General features: G+C 36.1%; 1 protein-coding gene across 11 annotated transcripts in view; it reads right to left on the bottom strand.

Annotated features, from left to right (window-relative positions):
* The window catches only part of MALRD1 (MAM and LDL receptor class A domain containing 1), a gene marked incomplete at its 5' end in the record, with an annotated part of 1,062,652 nt that overhangs the window by 893,605 nt on the left and 156,551 nt on the right, over positions 1 to 12,496 (bottom strand). The window contains one exon of one of the 11 annotated variants that reach the window (XM_079915185.1): positions 8,041 to 8,167. The exons of the other annotated variants lie outside the window; for them this stretch is intronic. The remainder of the gene's footprint in view (positions 1 to 8,040; positions 8,168 to 12,496) is intronic. 11 annotated transcript variants of the gene reach the window in all.

Below are 12,496 nucleotides of genomic sequence, written 5' to 3'. Positions count from 1 at the left end.
CTGGAGACCCAGCTTCCTTTATGCTGTTGACTGTCATAGCTGGTCTCAATCTCACAGTCCAAGATGGCAACATCCAAAGAGTAGGATGGAGGAAGGACCAAAGAAGAGAAGGAGAAAGACATGAATCTGCTGTTTCCAGGAAAGGATCCCAGATGATTATAAGCTATTACCCAGAATGTGGCCATACCAAACTGTAGAGGGGGCCGAAAAATAATTTTTATCAATGATCTGTATCTATAGATTACATGATTTTCTCCCTTCTTATATTAATGTAGAACACCATACTGATAGATTATCTAATGTTAAAGTTAAATCATTCTTAATTTTTTGAGATAATTCTATTTGGTCATCATGTATTCTTCTAATATATTGCTGAATTATGTTCACTAATATTTGATTTAGGATTTGAGGATGGTAATGAGTTAATCTATGTAAAGCATTTAGAAAACTATCTGGCACATTAAAAACAGTAACTGTTAGCTTATTAAATTTGTAAGTCAACTTGTCATAATTTTTTCAAGATAGTAATAGTCCTTTAAATGTGTAAGTTTTTTTAAATTGAAGTTTACATAAGTTTGTATCAGCATGTTCTTTATGAGTAAATTTCTAAATATCAATTTAAATTTTATTTTAAAAAGATGTTGGGGGCTTCCCTGGTGGTGCAGTGGTTAAAAAATCTGCCTGCCAATGCAGGGGACATGGGTTCAAGCCCTGGTCCAGGAAGATGCCACATGCCATGGAGCAACTAAGCCCATGTGCCACAACTACTGAGCCTGCACTCTAGAGTTCGTGAGTCACAACTACTGAGCCCACATGCCACAACTACTGAAGCCCGTGCGCCTAGAGCCCATGCTCCGCAACAAGAGAAGCCACCGCAATGAGGCGCCCGCACACCACAATGAAGAGTAGCTCCCGCTCGCCACAACTAGAGAAAGCCCGCGCACAGCAACGAAGACCCAACACAGCCAAGAATAAAAATAATAAATTTATTTTTTTAAAAAGAGATGTTGGTTCATTCATGGTTTTCTCTTTCTTCATGACAAGTTTTTGTAATGCATGTTTTTCTAGAAAGTTGTTTATTTCATCTGTCTTCAAATTTGTGAGAAAAAAAGCTATCCATGATATTTTCTCATTGTTTCTGAAATCTTCAGAGTGTTTGTGAGTCATTTTCATTCCTAAAACTCTTTACCTGTAATTTCTCATTTTCTTTATAATTTTTGATGGCATCTTCTGTTTTACTAGCGTAAATGATTTTATTGCTTGCAACCATACAGTATTAAATGTTATTTTCCCACTGGTTTTTCCCTTCATAACATCCTGACCTGATTGCATACTATTTTAGTATACATATTTTTATTTATCTCAGTGATTTATTTTTAAAATATTTAATCTCAAAATTAGTTATCACTATATTTATTGTTATTGTTGGGGTAATTCTTACCACCTTTTGTTGTAGTCAATAGTTATATAGAATTACTCATATACTGAACTGGTAAATATCAGTTCTCCTTACACATGATTGCTTCTTGAACCCCACTTACTTCTGGGTTCAAAGTCCTGCTTATTGAAGTGCAGTCTTTATCAGCACTTCTGGCAATTATCTGTAATTAAAAGGTTTTGAGTTTTGGTTTCCAACTTCCAAAGATATTGTTCCTGTTGGGAGATTCTAGAGTTAAAAGTCTGTTTTTGATATATTTGTCATTTTTAAAATAATTGTCTTTTCTCTGATTGCTTTTAAGTTTTCTCATATGCCTAGTGTTCTATTGCAATGTATCTAGGTAGGATCTGTTTTATTTATTCTATTTAAGAATCAGTAGTGTCTTCAGTTTAGATTCTTGTTCATTCAAGAAAATTTCTACCAATTATCTCTTAGTAAATCTGTCTCTCTTAGTCTCTATTTTCTCCTTGTAGACTTTTAATTGATTGTATTTGGTGATCTATGTACAACATTTATACTTTTAAATCTTTCATATTTTTTCATTTCTTTGTCTTTCTGGAGTCTATTATGAATCCCTTAGCTATATCTTCTAATTTACCAATTCTCTCTACAGCATTGTCTAATATTCTCTAAAACCGTCAGATTGTTAATTTCAGATTTTGTCAGGTTGTTAATTATAATGAACATATTTTTCATTTCTAGATGTTCTGGTTGATACTTATAACAATAACAATACTGTCTATTCTTTCTTCATCGTGTTGTGCTCTTCACTATAGTTACAATTTATTTTTTACTGCTTGAAGAATTTCAAACATGTTGTATTCTTAGAATTTTATTTATAATCTTGAGAGCATCAATTCTCCCCTTATTTTATCTGTTGACTTTACCTTCTGATGGTTTCCTTCCTTGTAAGTTTTATAATTTTTTAATTGTGAGATAACCTTTAATGCAAGGTTTTTATTATGAGAGTCCAGTGTGCTCTACTTCATGCATATGTCCATATATACAATGTTTTCTCCTTATTTTTCTGAAGATTTTGATATTTTTCCACCTCCGGACTAATGTTCATGTTTACAGTTTAGCTTGGATTTCACACAGCAAGTATATTGTGTAAAGTCAGATCTCACTTCCGTATCTTGATGTTTGACTTCTCTGATGGAAATTTTCTAATTTTCTTTTTACTGAGCATCTGACATATCACTACTTAGCCATGGTCCTTAGTTTTTCTACTCTAGCTCACTGACTGGAAAACACTTCCAAGAATTCAACTTCACACAACTAAAACTGGTTGCAGCTCTCCACTCAGTGCAGAACCAGGGCTATAAACCCTGTCCCCATATTCTGGTTAAAATTAGAACCTCCTTCCCCAAAGGTCAACATCCAGGTCTAACGCCTCATGGATTGTTTTAACATCAACTATAATTTGCAACTATTCCTTTCATTTTTGTCTTTTGCATCTGGAAATGCCTCCCTTACCTTGTTTCTTGAACTTGATAATATTTAAAAAGTGTATTGTACTGTACTGTATTGTATCCAGTATTTCTATGTATTTGTACCAGAATACTTATATATCAACTCAAACCATTGTTTCCTTAACATAGACTTCCTCTTTTATAAAAGATTTTCAGATTTCCCATTCCCTAAAACACACATGTAAATCACAGAAGCGAGATTCAAGTAACAGACACCATGATGTATTTAGTATCACCCCACACATGACAACTGCTCTAATTTGTGGCAGGTCAAGATTTTCTGCCTAACTTGCTCTGCCTTTTGAACAGTTCGTAAGGAAGTATCTCAGTCCCCCAGGCAAGTAGGATTTTAACACACATTCCCTATTAGTTTTCAGACATGTCTGAGTATCATTTATAGGCTAGCATTAGTTCAGTCTGGGACCCTCTTCCATATGTAGAGATCATCTCACAAATAAAATATGTATGAACAAAGTTAGAGATATGGGTCCTGAATGAAATAGTGTATATCATAGTAAAGAAAAAAAAGAAATAAGACAATGTGTACCATGAAGAAACAGAAAGAAAAGGAACACTGCAAAAATTATCTTAGTCACTCTGATTAAACGATACCACAACAATTTCCTTAGTGATAAGGAACTAGACACATTAAAATTCAATACAGGTCTTTTATTTTTCAATCTGGTCTTCTTTCCGGCTTCCCTGTGAATGAGTTTATCATCTTTTCAGCTGTGCAACCAAAATCCAACACTGGATTTAATTAATCCTTGGTTATTGGTCATTATCAACCTATGCATGGCCTTACATTTAGTCAATTTAAAAAGTATAACGACCGGGGCTTCCCTGGTGGCGCAGTGGTTGAGAGTCCGCCTGCCGATGCAGGGGACACGGGTTCGTGCCCCGGTCCGGGAAGATCCCACATGCCGCAGAGCGGCTGGGCCCGTGAGCTGTGGCCGCTGGGCCTGCGCGTCCAGAGCCTGTGCTCCGCAACGGGAGAGGCCACAACAGTGAGAGGCCCGCGTACCACAAAAAAAAAAAAAAAAAAAGTATAACGACCAATTTTAATTTACAACTCAAACTAAGAACTAGTAAATTAACAATAACTTAAATCTACCTACAAGCTCCTCTTCTATCCCATCTCTCTTTCTCTCCCTTTAAACCCCTCCTGGAGATAACTAATCTAAATTAATGCTAATCCCTCTATAGATGCCAAACAATATGTTGCTTAGTGTTTCCTGTTTTTGAACTTTATATCCAGCACATAGTCTTCTGGGACTTGGTTTTTTCTTTCAAAACTATACAACAAATATTATCTATGCTGTTATTCATAGTTGAAGTATTCTATAGTGGGAACATTGCATAATTTATCACTCTTTGATAAAAAATTAGATTTTTCCCAATTTTTTGCTGTTAAGAATAGGAACATTATTTTTTATTTTTCTTGGAGCATGTGAGTAAAATTTTCTCTTGAATATATAGCTAGGATTGGCCTTGCTGCATTACAGGGTAAGGGATTAAAATAGAATGGTCAATGTTTTTAAGTAGTTTTACTAACAGCATATAAGCTACCAGCAATGTATAAAGGTTTCAGCTAATCCATCTCTCTAACACTGGCAATTGTCAGCCTTCTCAATTACTGCCAGTATGAGTTTCTCCTTCTGTCAAATATTTATTCATATATTCTACCCATTTTTAGTATGTGTGCTGCTGAAGCGAGAACAATTTTACCCATTTTTATGCTGTGCTGTTTTGTGTTCTTAATGATTAGTAGCAGTTTATTAAATAATCTGGTTCCTAGTACTTTGTCAGGTATTTGTAACATAAATATCTCTTCCTAGGTGGTAGCCTCCCTTTTCAGGCTCTTCAAGGTGTTTTTAGTAAAAAGAAGTCCTTAATTTTAATGTAACAAATATATCTATAATTTCTCTGCTAGTTGACTTGTTTGTCTTAAGAAAGCCTTTCTAATGCTAAAGACAACAGGGCATTTCCTTGTATTTTCTCCTAAAAGTTTTAAATCTTTACTTTTCATATTTATGTCTTCAATCCATTAGGGGTTGAATTTTTAGTATGGTGCAATGGAAGGATCCAATTTTATGTTTTCATATAGTTAACCCATTTTCCCAATCTCATTTATGAAATAGTATCTCCACTATAAATCTGTTTTGTCACCTCTGCCAAATATCAAGTGCCAAGTATGCATGGTCTACTTCTAGTCGTTCTATCCTTTTTCATTATTCAATGTGTCTACCTATGCACTAACACCACAAGGTCATAATTACTATAGCTCCGAAGAATCTTGATACAGGGTAATGCAAGTAATTTTTTTTTTTGGAGTGTTTTGACTTTTGACCCTTTGTTCTTCCTTATAAACAAGAAAATTAGTTTGTCCAGCTCCATGAATAACTCTGTTGCGATATTTATTGGCCCTGCATGGACTCTATAAGCAGATTGGGAAAAACTGAATTATTAATGATATTAAGTCTTCTCATTCCTGAATTTGGCAGACCTCCCCATTTTCTGAGGCTTATTTAATGCTTTTTTTTTTTTTGTGGTATGCGGGCCTCTCACCATTGTGGCCTCTCCTGTTGCAGAGCACAGGCTCCAGATGCACAGGCTCAGCGGACATGGCTCACGGGCCCAGCCTGTGCATTGACTTGATTTTATACAGTTGTATTCTATTCCTTCAAATAAATAATTTGTATATTTTCACCAGTATTTATAGTGAATATAGTATTTATATACTAGAATTTACAGTATAATATAGTAAATACTATATATTATAATATTATTTTTGTCTGCCTATCATCCCTCCTTCCTTCTTCTCAAATATAAACACTTTTCATCACGAAGAACAAAATTTTAATGTTTTGTGTGGGGATAAACTATCACCTGCTCCAAACACAGGCATGGATAACCCGTCCTTCCAAGCCATAGTAATTGCCAGTCCAATAAGAAGTCATCTGAGCTGGGACAAGAGAGAAAGGAACATTTATCTGCTCCTGAGATCACTGGTGCTAAGGACCATGTAAACCTGCAGTACAGAGTCATCTCAGCTAAGACATAGAGAAAGCCTGTCTGATAAACTACCCAAAGTGAGCAAAGCTGGGAAATGGAGAGCAGCAGTCCAGTGGTCCTAGAAGGTCTGAAAAATAACCTCCACTTTTCAGTTATGTGCCAAAAATTCCTACCCACATCTACCACTTTTATTGCCACCATGTTGATTTTCCATTTGTTCTGCTTACAATCAAAAGAATCCTATATATCACACAGATGGTATTTATTCTCTTTATATCCTAGTCCATAAACTAGGAAAACAGAAGCCATATCTATTTCTACCCACAGTACCATCACAATGGCTGGCACACAGAGATAGTTTATTTTTGAATGCATCAATGACTAGACTCATGAGTATGTAAAAATTGTATTTCGTTTTCTATATAGAATATAAGCTGATATATTTTGTCACATCAACCTAAATTTATTTTGACTTAATATTTTATGTACAACCCAATAATGATAAACAAATTTTTATGAATTTTCCATCATTTTAAAATTGTCACTCCTGTACTTTTTCTCCTTTTATTAAAAGGATATAAACTCTTATTATTGGTCTTATTCTCCTCTCCTTTAAGCATTCATTCAACAAGCAGGTACCCAATGTCCATATGACACTATGTTAGATACTCCAGGACGTTCAAATTGAGTAAGGTATGGTCACCACCTCCAAAAATCTTCCCCATGAATTCAAAATGTCTTCAGTGTACTTCACAGAAACAAAGTACAAGTGGGGAAGAGGACTGTGGTCATTCAATGGCTTTCTAGTAATCCAAAAAACAAAAAGCTCTAAGTATATGATCCTGCCTAAGACAAGTGCAAAAGTAAAGAGGAAAATCAATAGCAAGAAAAAAAAGTAGTATGATGAAGAGGTTAAAATAAAGAGAAATGAAGACAGCCAGAAGCATGTAATTAGAACTGAAACAGATGCTGAATCACCAGCAGCATCTTTAAAATCACATTTACAAACCACCAATCATTTCTAAAATCTTTATCTTTGAGCATCATTTTTCAGACAAATTGCCTACGTACGGCCATAACTTCAGGAGTTTGCATTTATGCCAGGAGACTCGAGAAAGCAAAGCTCTTACACAGCATTCAAGCTGTTGTTCTTGCCATTATTAATCTGGCCATTTATACTGGTGAACGAAATACAGCCCGCAAAAACTTGAACTTCAATTTCCTCATCTGTAAATGTAAAATGTAGAATTTCCAACATCCTAATTCACACTGATGTTGGGGAAATTAAAGAAGATGATGCATTTGAAAGTACAACATACACACAGTGGACTTGATACAATTAAACCGTGAAAACTGAGAGGCCACTACAGCAAATATTTTCTATTAACACAAAAGAAGTGTCATAAGTTCTTTGTGCCAGACAAGACTTTTTCCAGGTTACTGTCAAGTCCAGAAGTTGCTCTTTTCTTGTCCAAATCCTATAAACTCCTCCCACGGCACAGCACAGATCAGCAAGTTCACAAAGATCAGACTAAACTCCACAGTGGATAGAAACCCATTCCCAGGATAACAGGCTACAGGTATTTCTCAGGAACTTTAATGAAGAATCTTCTTATGGACCATCTTTGCTAAGATAGTCACAAGACAACAGAACGGAGGAGACACCGTTAGCTGATTCTTAGCAACCTGCAGAGACCCTGAGCTCAGATTAGTACTGTTTCCTAGTGGGGCCACCCCACTATCCTGCTAGGTGCCCAGACTCGATAAGCTAAAGCTAAGCTTTCCTGTACACGTATTAAGAGTTGACCAAAAAAAGGGACAATATGGTATAAATAGGAAGATCAGAGGATGATGGCCCAGGATCAGACTACAAAAGTGGGAATAATACTGCATGCTCACTAGTTATGAATGTGTTAAATATTTGTGATTACATGTATATGCATATGTATGTAATATACATACACAAAATATATATACATAATTGTGTATACATCCATACATATGTATATATATTCATGTTTTAGCCAGTCGGTAAGAAGCTAATTGATAAGCAAAAATAAATAGCACTTATTTCATTGCGTGGATTCATTCTAAGGATGTTTTTTAAATTCTTACCTTAAGAACACCATTTTTTTCTCTTAATTTGTCCTAAATGTAGTGCTGAAATTTAAAGTGGCGTGCAGGCATCAACACTTCAGTTGTCAGATCCGTAGGGTGAGAATATTCAGGAAGGTCTCGACAGCTTGGAGGGAGAAAGCAGGGGAAGAAAGCTACTTAGGAGGAACAGGGAATTATTTGAATATCTCAACAACTACCCGACTGGGTCAGTATGTCCTCTAAAAGCACCTCCAATGAAGAAGTGCAGTTAAGATTAGAGCACCCAGAGTAAACCGACCAAATAAGCAGCATCCCTTACGGCACGATGACTGAATAAGGCCTGCCCCTGCTTGAGTGAAATCTCTTATATAGGAGAGGCTGTTATACGACCCAGCAGAAAAATAAAATATTCACTGTAAATACAGGCACATTCAATACAACCATGCGTGTGTTGCCTAGGTGTTCTGGGCAAGAAGAAAAAAGAATAAAGATACTGTTAACCCACCAAGGATTAGAGCTGAATCCTGTGTTTAAATCTTTTTCCAACAATGATGCTGCTCACGTGTTTGTTTCCAGACTCCTGCAATTTCCCCATGGTAACCAGCCACAGCCTTTCATCAAGTGGCCAAGAGAAGGTTTCAGCATGTCTTGTGTTCCCACAGAAGTAGACCTTGAGCAAGTATTCAAGTACCAGTAGTTTGAGAGGTGCAGGAAATTCCTATCAAGGAGTGAGGATATAACAGCAAAGGGAAGGCAGCCAAAAAAAGCTCCATCACAAAGCCAGCTACCAATGTGGATGATAAATGATGCAGAACACACCCTCAGAGTCATTATCCAGAGGCCGGGAGTCAGACACCACCAGCCAGTGGTTGAGCGCTTTGAGGGTTGAGAGAGCACTGGTTAATTTCTTGGCACTTCTCAGACTGCAGACTGAACTGCCTTTGGATGCTTCAGAGAAATTTCTCAGACAAGGTGCAGAAGATGGTTATTGAACCTGACCTTTAGGCAAGAAGTGGTGCTTTAACTTAGGCTGCCACAACAAAATATATAGATTGGGTGGCTGAAACAACAGAAATTTATCATCTCACAGTTCTGGAGGCCAGAAGTCCAAGATGAAGGTGCAAGCATGGTTGGTTTCTCATTCCTGGCATGTAGATGGCCAACTTCCCATGTGTCCTTACATGTCTGGGAGACAGCAAGCTCTCTGGTATCTCTTCTTATAAGGGCCTTAATCCCATCATGAAGACCCACCCTCATGACCTCATCTAAACCAAATTATCTCCCAAAGCCTTATCTCCAAATACATTGGGGACTATGGGTTCAACATATGGATTTGGGGGGCACACAATTCAACCTATAATATTGGTAAGGTCCTTAGGACAGGACACAGTCTACCAGCATATTTCCAGACCTAACTTGGCCATATGGAAACAGGCTACAATCTTGATCCATTAGCCTCTTGTCTAACCATATGCAGTCATAAGATACCAACCTTTGCATCAAGGGCAGACTTGAAAATTAGCCCTCTCTAAAGTGATTAAAATCATACTTCCTCAAAAACGTTTTACTTACAATTATTCAGAAATAGGATGAACTGAATTACAATGTCCTCAATTCCCTATGCAAATGTAAACTTCACAAGAATTAAGTGGAATATTTTAATTTAATTAGCAATGAACCTTGTCTTATCCGAAAGAATATTCCTTTTTATGATAAAACAAAAAGTAAAAATATCAGTGAATATGGTTTAAATTGGAAAATCATTCACTGTGTAAGAGAAGCATCAAATGGATTTGTAGATGGGAAATAAATGAGCTGGAAATGAAGGAGTCATGCATTAGGGATGTTATTCTTTATGGAATACTTTTCTGCATCTGATGGAATCTGAATTGACCACCTCTCCAATACCTCATGAGATGGAAATGTCAGCAAGGAAGAAAAATGCTAGAACTAAAATTCTTATTGTCCAGGGTATTCATTGAACTCTTATCATATGAAATCTTAGAGTTTCAGTTATCTTTCTATGCACACGTGTATTATCTTCCTGCTACTAAATTATAAACTGAGGTCCTGGAGGATTAAGGTCATATCTCAACAAACCATATCTTTCCTTTTTTCAAACCATTTAACTATTTCAACCTTAAACCAATTAAGAATACACAATGATGACCCTTAGTACAACCAAACTAACATTTGTACATTTTTTGTCTGCCTCTGAATATTCTCATCCATATTCACACAGTTTTCTCATCCATATTCACACAGTTTTATAGTTATGATGGCTTACATAGAATTTCATGTTGCCTTCAAATAATCCATCAAGTTGATTTAACAATTTCTATAACTGTTTCCCTTTATCCCTAGTTTAATCTTTTCAAAATTGTTGTATTAAAAATAATTTGCAATAAACCACTCCACACAAATAGATTTTACTTTAAAAATATATCCATAGGGTACATTTCTGGAGTGCAATACACCTTCTAAACCAACAAAAGTGTTTGAAACTGCTTTGTACACAATACAAATAAATATAAAAGACAAAATTGGAAATACTCAAGGAAAAACATTGAAAGTAATTAAGATCTATGGATCAGGAAAGTTAACCATTGAAAGACTGGAGTGGGACAGTAAGGATCTTACAAGTCTACCAACTGAACCCACTGGATAAAATTAATAGCTTGCATTACCAGGAGGAAGAATATAGGATAATTTAATAAAATGAAGAAAATGAAATTTAGTTTTAAAATCTAAAGATCGGATCCGTACAATGTTTTTTCGATGGTAATGTAGTATCGTGTGGCTTGGGGCATACTGCTCAGAAGGTGGCTGTCCTCTGACCCAAGTCCTGGCCCTCTGCACAGTCATCCTTGGGCCTGAAGCCTGGGGGTTCCACCTCCTCAGCTGGCTCCCCAGAGTTTCCGTATTAGTGGCTGAGAATCTGCAGTCAAATACAATTAAATCTCATCCCTTCTGGGAAAGTTCTCTTTTCTTCCCCCCATTTAAGAAAAATTAGCCAACAAAATAAACTTTTTAATAATGTCTTACATCTCTGCAATTCTGGACTCCGCTAATTGGAATTACAGATCACACAGGGTAGAACACTTTGTTATGTCAGTAGGAAAACTATGTTTTGATGGGTAAGCAGGACCTCTTTCATGGTACCTTTCTAAAGATGACTTACATGTGACTGCCTAGCCCACCTAATTATGTATAAAAAGACTTACTTTTATGTAAAGTCTATTTAGTATCTCATAAATAATTCTAAATTAACAGCATAAAAGAAAAAGAGAAGCTCCTTCACTCTTCTTCACAGTTATTGTATTTACAGGCATATTAAGGAGGCAGAATAAGAAGCTACCTAGACTAGGAGGACTTCAAGCAAGCCCAGGGGTCACTGCACAGCCAGAAAAAATGGAACAAGTAAACTTATAGATTGCTGAGTGGTATAAATTTATATAGCCGTTTTGAAAAACAATTTCATACTACCAACAGACATTTATAAAATGTTTTCTTACCCTTTGATCCACTGAATTCACCTCTAGGAAAAATCCTAAGTAACTAATCTCATACATAAAACGTTTCATGCCCCAAACCTACTTCTTGGAAATATTTATAGCTTAAACAGCTTAAATGTCCATTTATAGAGACCTGAGTATGAATCTTGGTTCTGCCACCTTCTGGCTGTGTAACTGTACACTGCAGGCAAATTACTTAACTTCTCCTGTGTCTGTTTCCCTGTCTGTGAAATGGGGATAACAATATTACCTACCTCATAGCCTCATAAGATTGTTGTGGGAATTATATGAGCTAATTAGTGTAAAATGCAAAGAGAATGTAAAGATGGCAGATAAGCCCATGAAATGATGTTTTAACCTCATTAGTCATTAAGTATATGCAAATCATGATGCGCTACTACTCCACACCTATTAGAATAACTCCACACCTATTAGAATAACTAAAATTACATTTAATACTAAATTCTGGCAATGATGCAGAACTACCAGAACTCTGATGCTTTGCTGGTGGGAATGCAAAATGATGCAGCCACTCTGGGAAACTTCGGCAGCTTCTTACAATATATAAACTGCTGGGTCATATGATAATTGAAATCTCACTCCTAGAGAAAGGAAAAACTATTTTGCAAAAAAAAAAAAGATGTGAATGTTTATAAAAACATTTTTATAATCCCTCTCCAAACTGGAAACATAAATGTCCTTCAACTGATGAATGGAAAAAAATAACTGTGGTACAGCCATACAATGGAATACTACCCAACAATAAAAAGATGTACACTATCAATACATACAACAACTTGCATGATTATCAAAGGCATTAAGATGAGGGAAAGAAACCAGTCTCAAAAGGTTATGTACCATATAATTTTATACATATGTTGCTCTACAAAAGACAAAACTAAGTTCAGTGGTTGCCAGGAGTAAAGGGCAGAAGGAAAATCTGACCACTAAGGGGTAGC

This window comes from Stenella coeruleoalba (genome assembly GCF_951394435.1).
Source record: "Stenella coeruleoalba genome assembly, chromosome: 2".
Lineage (NCBI taxonomy): Eukaryota > Metazoa > Chordata > Mammalia > Artiodactyla > Delphinidae > Stenella > Stenella coeruleoalba.
Note: the sequence above shows the minus strand (reverse complement) of the source record. Positions and strands in the feature narration are given on the sequence as shown.